This window comes from Paramormyrops kingsleyae, chromosome 1 (genome assembly GCF_048594095.1).
Source record: "Paramormyrops kingsleyae isolate MSU_618 chromosome 1, PKINGS_0.4, whole genome shotgun sequence".
In the NCBI taxonomy this organism is placed as follows: Eukaryota; Metazoa; Chordata; class Actinopteri; order Osteoglossiformes; family Mormyridae; genus Paramormyrops; species Paramormyrops kingsleyae.
The window spans coordinates 25,267,885-25,282,880 of NC_132797.1; the positions used below are offsets into that span (position 1 = coordinate 25,267,885).

At 44.7% G+C, this 14,996-nt stretch overlaps 37 non-coding genes across 37 annotated transcripts; all 37 read right to left on the reverse strand.

Annotated features, from left to right (window-relative positions):
• Positions 1-178: 178 nt before the first annotated feature.
• trnay-gua (transfer RNA tyrosine (anticodon GUA)) lies at positions 179-267 on the reverse strand. Its single transcript is given in 2 exon segments — positions 179-214; positions 231-267. It is a non-coding gene; the product is annotated as a tRNA-Tyr (tRNA).
• A 255-nt stretch (positions 268-522) lies between these two features.
• On the reverse strand, positions 523-611 carry trnay-gua (transfer RNA tyrosine (anticodon GUA)). Its single transcript is given in 2 exon segments — positions 523-558; positions 575-611. It is a non-coding gene; the product is annotated as a tRNA-Tyr (tRNA).
• An 89-nt stretch (positions 612-700) lies between these two features.
• trnay-gua (transfer RNA tyrosine (anticodon GUA)) lies at positions 701-789 on the reverse strand. Its single transcript is given in 2 exon segments — positions 701-736; positions 753-789. It is a non-coding gene; the product is annotated as a tRNA-Tyr (tRNA).
• Positions 790-878: 89 nt separating this feature from the next.
• trnay-gua (transfer RNA tyrosine (anticodon GUA)) lies at positions 879-967 on the reverse strand. Its single transcript is given in 2 exon segments — positions 879-914; positions 931-967. It is a non-coding gene; the product is annotated as a tRNA-Tyr (tRNA).
• A 268-nt stretch (positions 968-1,235) lies between these two features.
• On the reverse strand, positions 1,236-1,324 carry trnay-gua (transfer RNA tyrosine (anticodon GUA)). Its single transcript is given in 2 exon segments — positions 1,236-1,271; positions 1,288-1,324. It is a non-coding gene; the product is annotated as a tRNA-Tyr (tRNA).
• An 81-nt stretch (positions 1,325-1,405) lies between these two features.
• On the reverse strand, positions 1,406-1,494 carry trnay-gua (transfer RNA tyrosine (anticodon GUA)). The gene is given in 2 exon segments: positions 1,406-1,441; positions 1,458-1,494. It is a non-coding gene; the product is annotated as a tRNA-Tyr (tRNA).
• A 267-nt stretch (positions 1,495-1,761) lies between these two features.
• Positions 1,762-1,850, reverse strand: trnay-gua (transfer RNA tyrosine (anticodon GUA)). The gene is given in 2 exon segments: positions 1,762-1,797; positions 1,814-1,850. It is a non-coding gene; the product is annotated as a tRNA-Tyr (tRNA).
• An 89-nt stretch (positions 1,851-1,939) lies between these two features.
• On the reverse strand, positions 1,940-2,028 carry trnay-gua (transfer RNA tyrosine (anticodon GUA)). Its single transcript is given in 2 exon segments — positions 1,940-1,975; positions 1,992-2,028. It is a non-coding gene; the product is annotated as a tRNA-Tyr (tRNA).
• Positions 2,029-2,644: 616 nt separating this feature from the next.
• On the reverse strand, positions 2,645-2,733 carry trnay-gua (transfer RNA tyrosine (anticodon GUA)). The gene is given in 2 exon segments: positions 2,645-2,680; positions 2,697-2,733. It is a non-coding gene; the product is annotated as a tRNA-Tyr (tRNA).
• A 267-nt stretch (positions 2,734-3,000) lies between these two features.
• Positions 3,001-3,089, reverse strand: trnay-gua (transfer RNA tyrosine (anticodon GUA)). The gene is given in 2 exon segments: positions 3,001-3,036; positions 3,053-3,089. It is a non-coding gene; the product is annotated as a tRNA-Tyr (tRNA).
• A 267-nt stretch (positions 3,090-3,356) lies between these two features.
• Positions 3,357-3,445, reverse strand: trnay-gua (transfer RNA tyrosine (anticodon GUA)). The gene is given in 2 exon segments: positions 3,357-3,392; positions 3,409-3,445. It is a non-coding gene; the product is annotated as a tRNA-Tyr (tRNA).
• Positions 3,446-4,068: 623 nt separating this feature from the next.
• On the reverse strand, positions 4,069-4,157 carry trnay-gua (transfer RNA tyrosine (anticodon GUA)). The gene is given in 2 exon segments: positions 4,069-4,104; positions 4,121-4,157. It is a non-coding gene; the product is annotated as a tRNA-Tyr (tRNA).
• A 267-nt stretch (positions 4,158-4,424) lies between these two features.
• Positions 4,425-4,513, reverse strand: trnay-gua (transfer RNA tyrosine (anticodon GUA)). Its single transcript is given in 2 exon segments — positions 4,425-4,460; positions 4,477-4,513. It is a non-coding gene; the product is annotated as a tRNA-Tyr (tRNA).
• A 267-nt stretch (positions 4,514-4,780) lies between these two features.
• On the reverse strand, positions 4,781-4,869 carry trnay-gua (transfer RNA tyrosine (anticodon GUA)). The gene is given in 2 exon segments: positions 4,781-4,816; positions 4,833-4,869. It is a non-coding gene; the product is annotated as a tRNA-Tyr (tRNA).
• Positions 4,870-4,950: 81 nt separating this feature from the next.
• On the reverse strand, positions 4,951-5,039 carry trnay-gua (transfer RNA tyrosine (anticodon GUA)). The gene is given in 2 exon segments: positions 4,951-4,986; positions 5,003-5,039. It is a non-coding gene; the product is annotated as a tRNA-Tyr (tRNA).
• A 459-nt stretch (positions 5,040-5,498) lies between these two features.
• Positions 5,499-5,587, reverse strand: trnay-gua (transfer RNA tyrosine (anticodon GUA)). The gene is given in 2 exon segments: positions 5,499-5,534; positions 5,551-5,587. It is a non-coding gene; the product is annotated as a tRNA-Tyr (tRNA).
• Positions 5,588-5,676: 89 nt separating this feature from the next.
• Positions 5,677-5,765, reverse strand: trnay-gua (transfer RNA tyrosine (anticodon GUA)). Its single transcript is given in 2 exon segments — positions 5,677-5,712; positions 5,729-5,765. It is a non-coding gene; the product is annotated as a tRNA-Tyr (tRNA).
• Positions 5,766-6,033: 268 nt separating this feature from the next.
• On the reverse strand, positions 6,034-6,122 carry trnay-gua (transfer RNA tyrosine (anticodon GUA)). Its single transcript is given in 2 exon segments — positions 6,034-6,069; positions 6,086-6,122. It is a non-coding gene; the product is annotated as a tRNA-Tyr (tRNA).
• An 81-nt stretch (positions 6,123-6,203) lies between these two features.
• Positions 6,204-6,292, reverse strand: trnay-gua (transfer RNA tyrosine (anticodon GUA)). The gene is given in 2 exon segments: positions 6,204-6,239; positions 6,256-6,292. It is a non-coding gene; the product is annotated as a tRNA-Tyr (tRNA).
• An 89-nt stretch (positions 6,293-6,381) lies between these two features.
• Positions 6,382-6,470, reverse strand: trnay-gua (transfer RNA tyrosine (anticodon GUA)). Its single transcript is given in 2 exon segments — positions 6,382-6,417; positions 6,434-6,470. It is a non-coding gene; the product is annotated as a tRNA-Tyr (tRNA).
• An 89-nt stretch (positions 6,471-6,559) lies between these two features.
• On the reverse strand, positions 6,560-6,648 carry trnay-gua (transfer RNA tyrosine (anticodon GUA)). The gene is given in 2 exon segments: positions 6,560-6,595; positions 6,612-6,648. It is a non-coding gene; the product is annotated as a tRNA-Tyr (tRNA).
• Positions 6,649-6,895: 247 nt separating this feature from the next.
• Positions 6,896-6,984, reverse strand: trnay-gua (transfer RNA tyrosine (anticodon GUA)). The gene is given in 2 exon segments: positions 6,896-6,931; positions 6,948-6,984. It is a non-coding gene; the product is annotated as a tRNA-Tyr (tRNA).
• An 89-nt stretch (positions 6,985-7,073) lies between these two features.
• Positions 7,074-7,162, reverse strand: trnay-gua (transfer RNA tyrosine (anticodon GUA)). The gene is given in 2 exon segments: positions 7,074-7,109; positions 7,126-7,162. It is a non-coding gene; the product is annotated as a tRNA-Tyr (tRNA).
• An 89-nt stretch (positions 7,163-7,251) lies between these two features.
• On the reverse strand, positions 7,252-7,340 carry trnay-gua (transfer RNA tyrosine (anticodon GUA)). Its single transcript is given in 2 exon segments — positions 7,252-7,287; positions 7,304-7,340. It is a non-coding gene; the product is annotated as a tRNA-Tyr (tRNA).
• An 81-nt stretch (positions 7,341-7,421) lies between these two features.
• On the reverse strand, positions 7,422-7,510 carry trnay-gua (transfer RNA tyrosine (anticodon GUA)). The gene is given in 2 exon segments: positions 7,422-7,457; positions 7,474-7,510. It is a non-coding gene; the product is annotated as a tRNA-Tyr (tRNA).
• Positions 7,511-7,777: 267 nt separating this feature from the next.
• On the reverse strand, positions 7,778-7,866 carry trnay-gua (transfer RNA tyrosine (anticodon GUA)). Its single transcript is given in 2 exon segments — positions 7,778-7,813; positions 7,830-7,866. It is a non-coding gene; the product is annotated as a tRNA-Tyr (tRNA).
• A 267-nt stretch (positions 7,867-8,133) lies between these two features.
• Positions 8,134-8,222, reverse strand: trnay-gua (transfer RNA tyrosine (anticodon GUA)). Its single transcript is given in 2 exon segments — positions 8,134-8,169; positions 8,186-8,222. It is a non-coding gene; the product is annotated as a tRNA-Tyr (tRNA).
• Positions 8,223-8,489: 267 nt separating this feature from the next.
• Positions 8,490-8,578, reverse strand: trnay-gua (transfer RNA tyrosine (anticodon GUA)). Its single transcript is given in 2 exon segments — positions 8,490-8,525; positions 8,542-8,578. It is a non-coding gene; the product is annotated as a tRNA-Tyr (tRNA).
• An 815-nt stretch (positions 8,579-9,393) lies between these two features.
• On the reverse strand, positions 9,394-9,482 carry trnay-gua (transfer RNA tyrosine (anticodon GUA)). Its single transcript is given in 2 exon segments — positions 9,394-9,429; positions 9,446-9,482. It is a non-coding gene; the product is annotated as a tRNA-Tyr (tRNA).
• An 89-nt stretch (positions 9,483-9,571) lies between these two features.
• On the reverse strand, positions 9,572-9,660 carry trnay-gua (transfer RNA tyrosine (anticodon GUA)). The gene is given in 2 exon segments: positions 9,572-9,607; positions 9,624-9,660. It is a non-coding gene; the product is annotated as a tRNA-Tyr (tRNA).
• An 89-nt stretch (positions 9,661-9,749) lies between these two features.
• Positions 9,750-9,838, reverse strand: trnay-gua (transfer RNA tyrosine (anticodon GUA)). Its single transcript is given in 2 exon segments — positions 9,750-9,785; positions 9,802-9,838. It is a non-coding gene; the product is annotated as a tRNA-Tyr (tRNA).
• Positions 9,839-9,927: 89 nt separating this feature from the next.
• Positions 9,928-10,016, reverse strand: trnay-gua (transfer RNA tyrosine (anticodon GUA)). Its single transcript is given in 2 exon segments — positions 9,928-9,963; positions 9,980-10,016. It is a non-coding gene; the product is annotated as a tRNA-Tyr (tRNA).
• Positions 10,017-10,284: 268 nt separating this feature from the next.
• On the reverse strand, positions 10,285-10,373 carry trnay-gua (transfer RNA tyrosine (anticodon GUA)). The gene is given in 2 exon segments: positions 10,285-10,320; positions 10,337-10,373. It is a non-coding gene; the product is annotated as a tRNA-Tyr (tRNA).
• A 437-nt stretch (positions 10,374-10,810) lies between these two features.
• On the reverse strand, positions 10,811-10,899 carry trnay-gua (transfer RNA tyrosine (anticodon GUA)). The gene is given in 2 exon segments: positions 10,811-10,846; positions 10,863-10,899. It is a non-coding gene; the product is annotated as a tRNA-Tyr (tRNA).
• A 425-nt stretch (positions 10,900-11,324) lies between these two features.
• On the reverse strand, positions 11,325-11,413 carry trnay-gua (transfer RNA tyrosine (anticodon GUA)). The gene is given in 2 exon segments: positions 11,325-11,360; positions 11,377-11,413. It is a non-coding gene; the product is annotated as a tRNA-Tyr (tRNA).
• An 89-nt stretch (positions 11,414-11,502) lies between these two features.
• Positions 11,503-11,591, reverse strand: trnay-gua (transfer RNA tyrosine (anticodon GUA)). Its single transcript is given in 2 exon segments — positions 11,503-11,538; positions 11,555-11,591. It is a non-coding gene; the product is annotated as a tRNA-Tyr (tRNA).
• A 971-nt stretch (positions 11,592-12,562) lies between these two features.
• On the reverse strand, positions 12,563-12,651 carry trnay-gua (transfer RNA tyrosine (anticodon GUA)). Its single transcript is given in 2 exon segments — positions 12,563-12,598; positions 12,615-12,651. It is a non-coding gene; the product is annotated as a tRNA-Tyr (tRNA).
• Positions 12,652-14,996: the final 2,345 nt, after the last annotated feature.

Here is a 14,996-nt window from a genome sequence, read left to right on the forward strand (position 1 = left end):
CCTTCGAGCCGGAGCTGAACCAGCGACCTAAGGATAGCCATCATATTATATCTACAGTCCTCCGCTCTGCCAGCTGAGCTATCGAAGGAGCAGTACATTCAATAAGTGTAGAATGTTGGTTTAATAAATATTGTCTGTTGCTTGTGAGCAAACTTGGCATCGTGAAAAAGGTTACAAGTCCTTCGAGCCGGAGTTGATCCAGCGACCTAAGGATAGCCATCTTATTATATCTACAGTCCTCCGCTCTGCCAGCTGAGCTATCGAAGGAGCAGTTTGTTCAGTAAGTGTAGAATGTCGGTTTAATAAATATTGTCTGTTGCTTGTGAGCAATCTTGACAATAATGCAGTTCCTTCGAGCCGGAGTTGAACCAGTGACCTAAGGATAGCCGTCTAACTATATCTACAGTCCTCCGCTCTGACAGCTGAGCTATCGAAGGAGCAGTCTGTTCAGTAAGTGAAGAATGTGGGTTTAATATTGTCTGTTGCTTGTGAGCAAACTTGGCATCGTGAAAATGATGCAGCTCCTTCGAGCCGGAGTTGAACCAGCGACCTAAGGATGGCCATCATACTACATCTACAGTCCTCCGCTCTGCCAGCTGAGCTATCGAAGGAGCAGTCTATTCAGTGAGTGTAGAATGTGGGTTTAATAAATATTGTCTGTTGCTTGTGAGCAGACTTGGCATTGAGAAAATGATACAAGTCCTTCGAGCCAGAATTGAACCAGCGACCTAAGGATGGCCATCATACTACATCTACAGTCCTCCGCTCTGCCAGCTGAGCTATCGAAGGAGCAGTACATTCAGTAAGTGTAGAATGTGGGTTTAATAAATATCGTCTGTTGCTTGTGAGCAAACTTGGCATTGTGAAAAAGATGCAGCTCCTTCGAGCCGGAGTTGAACCAGCGACCTAAGGATAGCCATCATACTCTATCTACAGTCCTCCGCTCTGCCAGCTGAGCTATCGAAGGAGTAGTCTGTGGTGTTAGTGTATAATGTGGGTTTAATAAAAATTGTCTGTTGCTTGTGAGCAAACTAGGCATTGTGAAATTGATGCAGCTCCTTCGAGCCGGAGCTGAACCAGCGACCTAAGGATAACCATCATATTATATCTACAGTCCTCCGCTCTGCCAGCTGAGCTATCGAAGGAGCAGTACATTCAATAAGTGTAGAATGTTGGTTTAATAAATATTGTCTGTTGCTTGTGAGCAAACTTGGCATCGTGAAAAAGGTTACAAGTCCTTCGAGCCGGAGTTGATCCAGCGACCTAAGGATAGCCATCTTATTATATCTACAGTCCTCTGCTCTGCCAGCTGAGCTATCGAAGGAGCAGTTTGTTCAGTAAGTGTAGAATGTCGGTTTAATAAATATTGTCTGTTGCTTGTGAGCAATCTTGACAATGATGCAGTTCCTTCGAGCCGGAGTTGAACCAGTGACCTAAGGATAGCCATCATACTATAACTACAGTCCTCCGCTCTGCCAGCTGAGCTATCGAAGGAGTAGTCTGTGGTGTTAGTGTAGAATGTGGGTTTAATAAATATTGTCTGTTGCTTGTGAGCAAACTTGGCATCGTGAAAATGATGCAGCTCCTTCGAGCTGGAGTCGAACCAGCGACCTAAAGATGGCCATTATACTACATCTACAGTCCTCCACTCTGCCAGCTGAGCCATCGAAGGAGCAGTACATTAAGCAAGTGTAGAATGTGGGTTTAATAAATATGGTCTGTTCCTTGTGAGCAAGCTTGGCATCGTGAAAATGATACAAATCCTTCGAGCCGGAGTTGAACCAGCGACCTAAGGATAGCCATCATGCTGTACCTACAGTCCTCCGCTCTGCCAGCTGAGCTATCGAAGGAGCAGTACATTCAATAAGTGTAGAATGTGGGTTTAATAAATATCGTCTGTTGCTTGTGAGCAAACTTGGCATTGTGAAAATGATGCAGCTCTTTCGAGCCGGAGTTGAACCAGCGACCTAAGGATGGCCATCATACTCTATCTACAGTCCTCCGCTCTGCCAGCTGAGCTATCGAAGGAGCAGTCCATTTAATAAGTGTATAATGTGGGTTTAATAAATATTGTCTGTTGCTTGTGAGCAAACTTGGCATCGTGAAAATGATGCAGTTTCTTCGAGCCGGAGTTGAACCAGCGACCTAAGGATAGCCATCATACTATATCTACAGTCCTCCGCTCTGCCAGTTGAGCTACCGAAGGAGTAGTCTGTGGTGTTAGTGTATAATGTGGGTTTAATAAAAATTGTCTGTTGCTTGTGAGCAAACTAGGCATTGTGAAATTGATGCAGCTCCTTCGAGCCGGAGCTGAACCAGCGACCTAAGGATAGCCATCATATTATATCTACAGTCCTCCGCTCTGCCAGCTGAGCTATCGAAGGAGCAGTACATTCAATAAGTGTAAAATGTTGGTTTAATAAATATTGTCTGTTGCTTGTGAGCAAACTTGGCATCGTGAAAAAGGTTACAAGTCCTTCGAGCCGGAGTTGATCCAGCGACCTAAGGATAGCCATCTTATTATATCTACAGTCCTCCGCTCTGCCAGCTGAGCGATCGAAGGAGCAGTTTGTTCAGTAAGTGTAGAATGTCGGTTTAATAAATATTGTCTGTTGCTTGTGAGCAATCTTGACAATGATGCAGTTCCTTCGAGCCGGAGTTGAACCAGCGACCTAAGGATGGCCATCATACTACATCTACAGTCCTCCACTCTGCCAGCTGAGCTATCGAAGGAGCAGTACATTAAGTCAGTGTAGAATGTGGGTTTAATAAATATTGTCTGTTGCTTGTGAGCAAGCTTGGCATCGTGAAAATGATACAAATACTTCGAGCCGGAGTTGAACCAGCTACCTAAGGATAGCCATCATACTGAATCCACAGTCCTCCACTCTGCCAGCTGAGCTATCGAAGGAGCAGTCTATTCAGTAAGTGTAGAATGTGGGTTTAATAAATATTGTCTGTTGCTTGTGAGCAGACTTGGCATTGAGAAAATAATACAAGTCCTTCGAGCCGGAGTTGAACCAGCGACCTAAGGATAGCCATCATACTGTATCTACAGTCCTCCACTCTGCCAGCTGAGCTATCGAAGGAGCAGTCTATTCAGTGAGTGTAGAATGTGGGTTTAATAAATATTGTCTGTTGCTTGTGAGCAGACTTGGCATTGAGAAAATAATACAAGTCCTTCGAGCCAGAGTTGACCCAGCTACCTAAGGATAGCCATCATACTATATCTACAGTCCTCCGCTCTGCCAGCTGAGCTATCGAAGGAGCAGTACATTAAGTAAGTGTAGAATGTGGGTTTAATAAATATTTTCCGGTTCATGTGAGCAAGCTTGGCATCGTGAAAATGATACAAATCCTTCGAGCCGGAGTTGAACCAGCGACCTAAGGATAGCCATCATACTATATCTACAGTCCTCCGCTCTGCCAGCTGAGCTATCGAAGGAGCCGTACATTCAATAAGAATAGAATGTGGGTTTAATAAATATTGTCTGTTGCTTGTGAGCAAGCTTGGCATCGTGAAAATGATACAAGTCCTTCGAGCCGGAGTTGAACCAGCGACCTAAGGATAGCCATCATACTATATCTACAGTCCTCCGCTCTGCCAGCTGAGCTATTGAAGGAGTAGTCTGCGGTGTTAGTGTAGAATGTGGGTTTAATAAATATTGTCTGTTGCTTGTGAGCAAACTTGGCATCGTGAAAATGATACAAGTCCTTTGAGCCGGAATTGAACCAGCGACCTAAGGATAGTCATCATACTATATCTACAGTCTTCCACTCTGCCAGCTGAGCTATCGAAGGAGCAGTCTGTTCAGTAGGTGTAGAATGTGGGTTTAATAAATATTGTCTGTTGCTTGTGAACAAACTTGGCATCGTGAAAATGATGCAGTTCATTCCAGCCGGAGCTGAACCAGCGACCTAAGGATGGCCATCATACTACATCTACAGTCCTCCGCTCTGCCAGCTGAGCTATCGAAGGAGCAGTCTGTTCAGTAAGTGTAGAATGTGGGTTTAATAAATATTGTCTGTTGCTTGTGAGCAAACTTGGCATCGTGAAAATGATGCAGTTCCTTCGAGCCGGAGTTGAACCAGCGACCTAAGGATGGCCATCATACTACATCTACAGTCCTCCGCTCTGCCAGCTGAGCTATCGAAGGAGCAGTACATTAAGTCAGTGTAGAATGTGGGTTTAATAAATATTGTCTGTTGCTTGTGAGCAAGCTTGGCATCGTGAAAATGATACAAATACTTCGAGCCGGAGTTGAACCAGCTACCTAAGGATAGCCATCATACTGTATCTACAGTTCTCCACTCTGCCAGCTGAGCTATCGAAGGAGCAGTCTATTCAGCAAGTGTAGAATGTGGGTTTAATAAATATTGTCTGTTGCTTGTGAGCAGACTTGGCATCGAGAAAATAATACAAGTCCTTCGAGCCGGAGTTGAACCAGCGACCTAAGGATAGCCATCATACTATATCTACAGTCCTCCGCTCTGCCTGCTGAGCTATCGAAGGAGCAGTACCTTAAGTAAGTGTAGAATGTGGGTTTAATAAATATTTTCCGGTTCATGTGAGCAAGCTTGGCATCGTGAAAATGATACAAATCCTTTGAGCCGGAGTTGAACCAGCGACCTAAGGATAGCCATCATACTATATCTACAGTCCTCCGCTCTGCCAGCTGAGCTATCGAAGGAGCCGTACATTCAATAAGTATAGAATGTGGGTTTAATAAATATTGTCTGTTGCTTGTGAGCAAGCTAGGCATCGTGCAAATGATACAAGTCCTTCGAGCCGGAGTTGAACCAGCGACCTAAGGATAGCCATCATACTATATCTACAGTCCTCCGCTCTGCCAGCTGAGCTATCGAAGGAGCAGTCTGTTCAGTAAGTGTAGAATGTGGGTTTAATAAATATTGTCTGTTGCTTGTGAGCAATCTTGACAATGATGCAGTTCCTTCGAGCCGGAGTTGAACCAGCGACCTAAGGATAGCCATCATACTATAACTACAGTCCTCCGCTCTGCCAGCTGAGCTATCGAAGGGGTAGTCTGTGGTGTTAGTGTATAATGTGGGTTTAGTGTATAATGCGGGTTTAATAAAAATTGTCTGCTGCTTGTGAGCAAACTTGGCATCGTGAAAATGATACAAGTCCTTCGAGCCGGAGTTGATCCAGCGACCTAAGGATAGCCGTCTAACTATATCTACAGTCCTCCGCTCTGACAGCTGAGCTATCGAAGGAGCAGTCTGTTCAGTAAGTGTAGAATGTGGGTTTAATATTGTCTGTTGCTTGTGAGCAAACTTGGCATCGTGAAAATGATGCAGCTCCTTCGAGCCAGAGTTGAACCAGCGACCTAAGGATGGCCATCATACTACATCTACAGTCCTCCGCTCTGCCAGCTGAGCTATCGAAGGAGCAGTCTATTCAGTGAGTGTAGAATGTGGGTTTAATAAATTTTGTCTGTTGCTTGTGAGCAGACTTGGCATTGAGAAAATGATACAAGTCCTTCGAGCCAGAATTGAACCAGCGACCTAAGGATGGCCATCATACTACATCTACAGTCCTCCGCTCTGCCAGCTGAGCTATCGAAGGAGCAGTATATTCAGTAAGTGTAGAATGTGGGTTTAATAAATATCGTCTGTTGCTTGTGAGCAAACTTGGCATTGTGAAAATGATGCAGCTCCTTCGAGCCGGAGTTGAACCAGCGACCTAAGGATAGCCATCATACTCTATCTACAGTCCTCCGCTCTGCCAGCTGAGCTATCGAAGGAGTAGTCTGTGGTGTTAGTGTATAATGTGGGTTTAATAAAAATTGTCTGTTGCTTGTGAGCAAACTAGGCATTGTGAAATTGATGCAGCTCCTTCGAGCCGGAGCTGAACCAGCGACCTAAGGATAGCCATCATATTATATCTACAGTCCTCCGCTCTGCCAGCTGAGCTATCGAAGGAGCAGTACATTCAATAAGTGTAGAATGTTGGTTTAATAAATATTGTCTGTTGCTTGTGAGCAAACTTGGCATCGTGAAAAAGGTTACAAGTCCTTCGAGCCGGAGTTGATCCAGCGACCTAAGGATAGCCATCTTATTATATCTACAGTCCTCCGCTCTGCCAGCTGAGCTATCGAAGGAGCAGTTTGTTCAGTAAGTGTAGAATGTCGGTTTAATAAATATTGTCTGTTGCTTGTGAGCAATCTTGACAATGATGCAGTTCCTTCGAGCCGGAGTTGAACCAGCGACCTAAGGATAGCCATCATACTATAACTACAGTCCTCCGCTCTGCCAGCTGAGCTATCGAAGGAGTAGTCTGTGGTGTTAGTGTAGAATGTGGGTTTAATAAATATTGTCTGTTGCTTGTGAGCAAACTTGGCATCGTGAAAATGATGCAGCTCCTTCGAGCTGGAGTCGAACCAGCGACCTAAGGATGGCCATTATACTACATCTACAGTCCTCCACTCTGCCAGCTGAGCCATCGAAGGAGCAGTACATTAAGCAAGTGTAGAATGTGGGTTTAATAAATATGGTCTGTTCCTTGTGAGCAAGCTTGGCATCGTGAAAATGATACAAATCCTTCGAGCCGGAGTTGAACCAGCGACCTAAGGATAGCCATCATGCTGTACCTACAGTCCTCCGCTCTGCCAGCTGAGCTATCGAAGGAGCAGTCCATTTAATAAGTGTTGAATGTGGGTTTAATAAATATTGTCTGTTGCTTGTGAGCAAACTTGGCATCGTGAAAAGTTGAACCAGCTACCTAAGGATGACCATCACACTACATCTACAGTCCTCCGCTCTGCCAGCTGAGCTATCGAAGGAGCAGTACATTAAGTCAGTGTAGAATGTGGGTTTAATAAATATTTTCCGGTTCTTGTGAGCAAGCTTGGCATCGTGAAAATGATAATACAAATCCTTCGAGCCGGAGTTGAACCAGCGACCTAAGGATAGCCATCATACTATATCTACAGTCCTCCGCTCTGCCAGCTGAGCTATCGAAGGAGCGGTACATTCAATAAGTATAGAATGTGGGTTTAATAAATATTGTCTGTTGCTTGTGAGCAAGCTTGGCATCGTGAAAATGATACAAGTCCTTCGAGCCGGAGTTGAACCAGCAACCTAAGGATAGCCATCATACTATATCTACAGTCCTCCGCTCTGCCAGCTGAGCTATCGAAGGAGCAGTCTATTCAGTAAGTGTAGAATGTGGGTTTAATAAATATTGTCTGTTGCTTGTGAGCAGACTTGGCATTGTGAAAATGATACAAGTCCTTCGAACCGGAGTTGAACCAGCGACCTACGGATAGCCATCATACTATATCTACAGTCCACCGCTCTGCCAGCTGAGCTATCGAAGGAGCAGTTTGTTCAGTAAGTGTAGAATGTCGGTTTAATAAATATTGTCTGTTGCTTGTGAGCAACCTTGACAATGATGCAGTTCCTTCGAGCCGGAGTTGAACCAGCGACCTAAGGATGGCCATCATACTACATCTACAGTCCTCCGCTCTGCCAGCTGAGCTATCGAAGGAGCAGTACATTAAGTCAGTGTAGAATGTGGGTTTAATAAATATTGTCTGTTGCTTGTGAGCAAGCTTGGCATCGTGAAAATGATACAAATACTTCGAGCCGGAGTTGAACCAGCTACCTAAGGATAGCCATCATACTGTATCCACAGTTCTCCACTCTGCCAGCTGAGCTATCGAAGGAGCAGTCTATTCAGTAAGTGTAGAATGTGGGTTTAATAAATATTGTCTGTTGCTTGTGAGCAGACTTGGCATTGAGAAAATAATACAAGTCCTTCAAGCCGGAGTTGAACCAGCGACCTAAGGATAGCCATCATACTGTATCTACAGTCCTCCACTCTGCCAGCTGAGCTATCGAAGGAGCAGTCTATTCAGTGAGTGTAGAATGTGGGTTTAATAAATATTGTCTGTTGCTTGTGAGCAGACTTGGCATTGAGAAAATAATACAAGTCCTTCGAGCCAGAGTTGACCCAGCTACCTAAGGATAGCCATCATACTATATCTACAGTCCTCCGCTCTGCCAGCTGAGCTATCGAAGGAGCAGTACATTAAGTAAGTGTAGAATGTGGGTTTAATAAATATTTTCCGGTTCATGTGAGCAAGCTTGGCATCGTGAAAATGATACAAATCCTTCGAGCCGGAGTTGAACCAGCGACCTAAGGATAGCCATCATACTATATCTACAGTCCTCCGCTCTGCCAGCTGAGCTATCGAAGGAGCCGTACATTCAATAAGAATTGAATGTGGGTTTAATAAATATTGTCTGTTGCTTGTGAGCAAACTTGGCATCGTGAAAATGATGCAGTTCATTCCAGCCGGAGCTGAACCAGCGACCTAAGGATGGCCATCATACTACATCTACAGTCCTCCGCTCTGCCAGCTGAGCTATCGAAGGAGCAGTCTGTTCAGTAAGTGTAGAATGTGGGTTTAATAAATATTGTCTGTTGCTTGTGAGCAAACTTGGCATCGTGAAAATGATGCAGTTCCTTCGAGCCGGAGTTGAACCAGCGACCTAAGGATGGCCATCATACTACATCTACAGTCCTCCGCTCTGCCAGCTGAGCTATCGAAGGAGCAGTACATTAAGTCAGTGTAGAATGTGGGTTTAATAAATATTTTCTGTTGCTTGTGAGCAAGCTTGGCATCGTGAAAATGATACAAATACTTCGAGCCGGAGTTGAACCAGTTACCTAAGGATAGCCATCATACTGTATCTACAGTTTTCCACTCTGCCAGCTGAGCTATCGAAGGAGCAGTCTATTCAGCAAGTGTAGAATGTGGGTTTAATAAATATTGTCTGTTGCTTGTGAGCAGACTTGGCATTGAGAAAATAATACAAGTCCATCGAGCCAGAGTTGACCCAGCTACCTAAGGATAGCCATCATACTATATCTACAGTCCTCCGCTCTGCCAGCTGAGCTATCGAAGGAGCAGTACCTTAAGTAAGTGTAGAATGTGGGTTTAATAAACATTTTCCGGTTCATGTGAGCAAGCTTGGCATCGTGAAAATGATACAAATCCTTTGAGCCGGAGTTGAACCAGCGACCTAAGGATAGCCATCATACTATATCTACAGTCCTCCGCTCTGCCAGCTGAGCTATCGAAGGGGTAGTCTGTGGTGTTAGTGTATAATGTGGGTTTAGTGTATAATGTGGGTTTAATAAAAATTGTCTGTTGCTTGTGAGCAAACTTGGCATCGTGAAAATGATACAAGTCCTTCGAGCCGGAGTTGATCCAGCGACCTAAGGATAGCCGTCTAACTATATCTACAGTCCTCCGCTCTGACAGCTGAGCTATCGAAGGAGCAGTCTGTTCAGTAAGTGTAGAATGTGGGTTTAACATTGTCTGTTGCTTGTGAGCAAACTTGGCATCGTGAAAATGATGCAGCTCCTTCGAGCCGGAGTTGAACCAGCGACCTAAGGATGGCCATCATACTACATCTACAGTCCTCCGCTCTGCCAGCTGAGCTATCGAAGGAGCAGTCTATTCAGTGAGTGTAGAATGTGGGTTTAATAAATATTGTCTGTTGCTTGTGAGCAGACTTGGCATTGAGAAAATGATACAAGTCCTTCGAGCCAGAATTGAACCAGCGACCTAAGGATGGCCATCATACTACATCTACAGTCCTCCGCTCTGCCAGCTGAGCTATCGAAGGAGCAGTACATTCAGTAAGTGTAGAATGTGGGTTTAATAAATATCGTCTGTTGCTTGTGAGCAAACTTGGCATTGTGAAAATGATGCAGCTCCTTCGAGCCGGAGTTGAACCAGCGACCTAAGGATAGCCATCATACTCTATCTACAGTCCTCCGCTCTGCCAGCTGAGCTATCGAAGGAGCAGTCCATTTAATAAGTGTAGAATGTGGGTTTAATAAATATTGTCTGTTGCTTGTGAGCAAACTTGGCATCGTGAAAATGATGCAGTTTCTTCGAGCCGGAGTTGAACCGGCGACCTAAGGATAGCCATCATACTATATCTACAGTCCTCCGCTCTGCCAGCTGAGCTATCGAAGGAGTAGTCTGTGGTGTTAGTGTATAATGTGGGTTTAATAAAAATTGTCTGTTGCTTGTGAGCAAACTAGGCATTGTGAAATTGATGCAGCTCCTTCGAGCCGGAGCTGAACCAGCGACCTAAGGATAGCCATCATATTACATCTACAGTCCTCCGCTCTGCCAGCTGAGCTATCGAAGGAGCAGTACATTCAATAAGTGTAGAATGTTGGTTTAATAAATATTGTCTGTTGCTTGTGAGCAAACTTGGCATCGTGAAAAAGGTTACAAGTCCTTCGAGCCGGAGTTGATCCAGCGACCTAAGGATAGCCATCTTATTATATCTACAGTCCTCCGCTCTGCCAGCTGAGCTATCGAAGGAGCAGTTTGTTCAGTAAGTGTAGAATGTCGGTTTAATAAATATTGTCTGTTGCTTGTGAGCAATCTTGACAATGATGCAGTTCCTTCGAGCCGGAGTTGAACCAGCGACCTAAGGATAGCCATCATACTATAACTACAGTTCTCCGCTCTGCCAGCTGAGCTATCGAAGGAGTAGTCTGTGGTGTTAGTGTAGAATGTGGGTTTAATAAATATTGTCTGTTGCTTGTGAGCAAACTTGGCATCGTGAAAATGATGCAGCTCCTTCGAGCTGGAGTCAAACCAGCGACCTAAGGATGGCCATTATACTACATCTACAGTCCTCCACTCTGCCAGCTGAGCCATCGAAGGAGCAGTACATTAAGCAAGTGTAGAATGTGGGTTTAATAAATATGGTCTGTTCCTTGTGAGCAAGCTTGGCATCGTGAAAATGATACAAATCCTTCGAGCCGGAGTTGAACCAGCGACCTAAGGATAGCCATCATACTGTACCTACAGTCCTCCGCTCTGCCAGCTGAGCTATCGAAGGAGCAGTCCATTTAATAAGTGTAGAATGTGGGTTTAATAAATATTGTCTGTTGCTTGTGAGCAAACTTGGCATCGTGAAAAGTTGAACCAGCTACCTAAGGATGACCATCACACTACATCTACAGTCCTCCGCTCTGCCAGCTGAGCTATCGAAGGAGCAGTACATTAAGTCAGTGTAGAATGTGGGTTTAATAAATATTTTCCGGTTCTTGTGAGCAAGCTTGGCATCGTGAAAATGATGATACAAATCCTTCGAGCCGGAGTTGAACTAGCGACCTAAGGATAGCCATCATACTATACCTACAGTCCTCCGCTCTGCCAGCTGAGCTATCGAAGGAGCGGTACATTCAATAAGTATAGAATGTGGGTTTAATAAATATTGTCTGTTGCTTGTGAGCAAGCTTGGCATCGTGAAAATGATACAAGTCCTTCGAGCCGGAGTTGAACCAGCGACCTAAGGATAGCCATCATACTATATCTACAGTCCTCCGCTCTGCCAGCTGAGCTATCGAAGGAGCAGTCTATTCAGTAAGTGTAGAATGTGGGTTTAATAAATATTGTCTGTTGCTTGTGAGCAGACTTGGCATTGTGAAAATGATACAAGTCCTTCGAACCGGAGTTGAACCAGCGACCTACGGATAGCCATCATACTATATCTACAGTCCACCGCTCTGCCAGCTGAGCTATCGAAGGAGCAGTTTGTTCAGTAAGTGTAGAATGTCGGTTTAATAAATATTGTCTGTTGCTTGTGAGCAACCTTGACAATGATGCAGTTCCTTCGAGCCGGAGATGAACCAGCGACCTAAGGATGGCCATCATACTACATCTACAGTCCTCCGCTCTGCCAGCTGAGCTATCGAAGGAGCAGTACATTAAGTCAGTGTAGAATGTGGGTTTAATAAATATTGTCTGTTGCTTGTGAGCAAGCTTGGCATCGTGAAAATGATACAAATACTTCGAGCCGGAGTTGAACCAGCTACCTAAGGATAGCCATCATACTGTATCCACAGTTCTCCACTCTGCCAGCTGAGCTATCGAAGGAGCAGTCTATTCAGTAAGTGTAGAATGTGGGTTTAATAAATATTGTCTGTTGCTTATGAGCAGACTTGGCATTGAGAAAATAATACAAGTCCTTCGAGCCGGAGTTGAACCAGCGAGCTAAGGATAGCCATCATACTGTATCTACAGTCCTCCACTCTGCCAGCTGAGCTATCGAAGGAGCAGTCTATTCAGTGAGTGTAGAATGTGGGTTTAATAAATATTGTCTGTTGCTTGTGAGCAGACTTGGCATTGAGAAAATAATACAAGTCCTTCGAGCCAGAGTTGACCCAGCTACCTAAGGATAGCCATCATACTATATCTACAGTCCTCCGCTCTGCCAGCTGAGCTATCGAAGGAGAAGTACATTAAGTAAGTGTAGAATGTGGGTTTAATAAATATTTTCCGGTTCATGTGAGCAAGCTTGGCATCGTGAAAATGATACAAATCCTTCGAGCCGGAGTTGAGCCAGCGACCTAAGGATAGCCATCATACTATATCTACAGTCCTCCGCTCTGCCAGCTGAGCTATCGAAGGAGCCGTACATTCAAAAAGAATAGAATGTGGGTTTAATAAATATTGTCTGTTGCTTGTGAGCAAGCTTGGCATCGTGAAAATGATACAAGTCCTTCGAGCCGGAGTTGAACCAGCGACCTAAGGATAGCCATCATACTATATCTACAGTCCTCCGCTCTGCCAGCTGAGCTATCGAAGGAGTAGTCTGCGGTGTTAGTGTAGAATGTGGGTTTAATAAATATTGTCTGTTGCTTGTGAGCAAACTTGGCATCGTGAAAATGATACAAGTCCTTTGAGCCGGAATTGAACCAGCGACCTAAGGATAGTCATCATACTATATCTACAGTCTTCCACTCTGCCAGCTGAGCTATCGAAGGAGCAGTCTGTTCAGTAGGTGTAGAATGTGGGTTTAATAAATATTGTCTGTTGCTTGTGAGCAAACTTGGCATCGTGAAAATGATGCAGTTCATTCCAGCCGGAGCTGAACCAGCGACCTAAGGATGGCCATCATACTACATCTACAGTCCTCCGCTCTGCCAGCTGAGCTATCGAAGGAGCAGTCTGTTCAGTAAGTGTAGAATGTGGGTTTAATAAATATTGTCTGTTGCTTGTGAGCAAACTTGGCATCGTGAAAATGATGCAGTTCCAATTTCAATTTCAATTTCAAAAAACTTTATTTGTCCCCGAGGGGCAATTTAAAAGGCATAGAGGAGCAACGCACACAAATAACAGTAGTAACATTAACCTTCCGGTTCTGTTCACATCCCGCCCCTTACTTTAGTGTTCCCGGTCAATATTGACCAGTCTGTTTTAAATGCTCTTAAATTAGCACAAAACCCATTTTTCACCACCAAATTTTTATTCAACATTCTTTAGCTGTGAACAATGTCTCAAAGTAGTGTTTAACATGAATTTATAGAATTAGATATAAAATAACTGCAGTGAAAATACAAATAGGCACTGAAAATGTATTACAAAATGAACATGGAATGTAAAAAATAATTGGAAAACCACAGACCAAACTCAACATAAAGTCGTGTGTGTGTGTCTGTTTGTGTGTTTGTGTGTGTGTGTTTGTGTGTGTGTGTTTGTGTGTGAATTCATGCACATGAGTGGCATGTGACACTCAGGTCAGAGTGGGCCTTGCAAACATAGGCATCACATTTGCAGCATCTCAGGCTTGTTTTGTTGTCTCTAGGGGCACAGAGCTCACAGCGCTTCCTTTTCTGCCCATGTCCTTGTTGGGGGAGAGCAGCCAGGGCAGCAGCTGAGGCTGGGGCTTGCACACTCCTATCCAGACTGGCAGAGGCTGGTGTGCGGGGAATGTGCTGGCGCCGTTGAATAAGAGGAGTCACCAAAGCTTTCCCCAGCTCTGCTAGGAAAAGTCTCCTCTTGAAACTCTTCCCCTGATTCCAGGTTGGGTCGATGGCTGTCCACACCACATATGCGTTGAACGCAGACACATCAAGGATGTTGTGGAACAGTGCCACAGGCCAGCGAGCTGTCATTCGCTTGCAGGTGTATGCACCAGTAAGCTGCAATAAAAGGAACAATAAATTAGAGATTGGGAACAATATTGAATCTTTCGTACATAAAATGCTATGATTCACATAAATAAAAATAAAATAAAATGCATGATGGATGAAACTTTACATTACCTTATCAAGGCAGTCAACGCCTCCTTTGTTCGTGTTGTAGTCCTGGATCATAAGGGGCTTCCTGTCCTCTGTGGGGCTGACAGCGGCGTCTTTGTGTAGCGTGCTCATCAGGATGACATTTCTATTCTTCTTGGGAACATATGACACAACAGTGTGTGTGTCATTGAAAGCAAATTTTGATGAGAGTGCCTCTCTTCCTCTGGTCGATACCAGTGCAGGGGGAAGTTCAGGCTTGTTCTTCCTCACTGTCCCTACCATAGTGAGCTTTCTTTTCAGCAGCTCCTGACCAAGAGCATATGATGTGAAGAAGTTGTCACATGTAATATTATGCCCTTGGAGACCGGTTGTCATGTCCAGCACAACACGCATGCCCTGGTTTTTTTCGGCCCTTCCAGTACTAGGTTTCCCCATGTATACCTGCATATTCCAGGCATAGCTGCTCCTCGCGTCACATGCTACCCAGATCTTTATTCCATATTTCCCTGGTTTGCTTGGAATGTACACCTTGAAGGAACAGCGACCTCTGAAAGGAACCAGACGCTCATCAACTGTCACCTCAGGGCCTGGATTGTACATAAGTGGTAGGCGCTCCACCCATCTGTCCCAAATGTTCCTGATGGCAGCCAGTTTGTCATTTCGCCAGCGGACGGGTCGTGTATCTCTGTTATCAAATCGAATAATTCTTGATAGGACATGAAACTGTTGTAAGGACATAGTTGCCCGGAATATAGGCCTGCCAGACTCTGCATCCCACAGACTTTTTGTAGCCTCATTGTTTGAGCGATATACTCCTGCTAAAATCAACAAACCTATGTAGGCTTGGAGGTCTACCAGGTCAATTTCTCTCCAGGTATCCCCAAACACACGCTTCCCCTCCAGGTTTGTC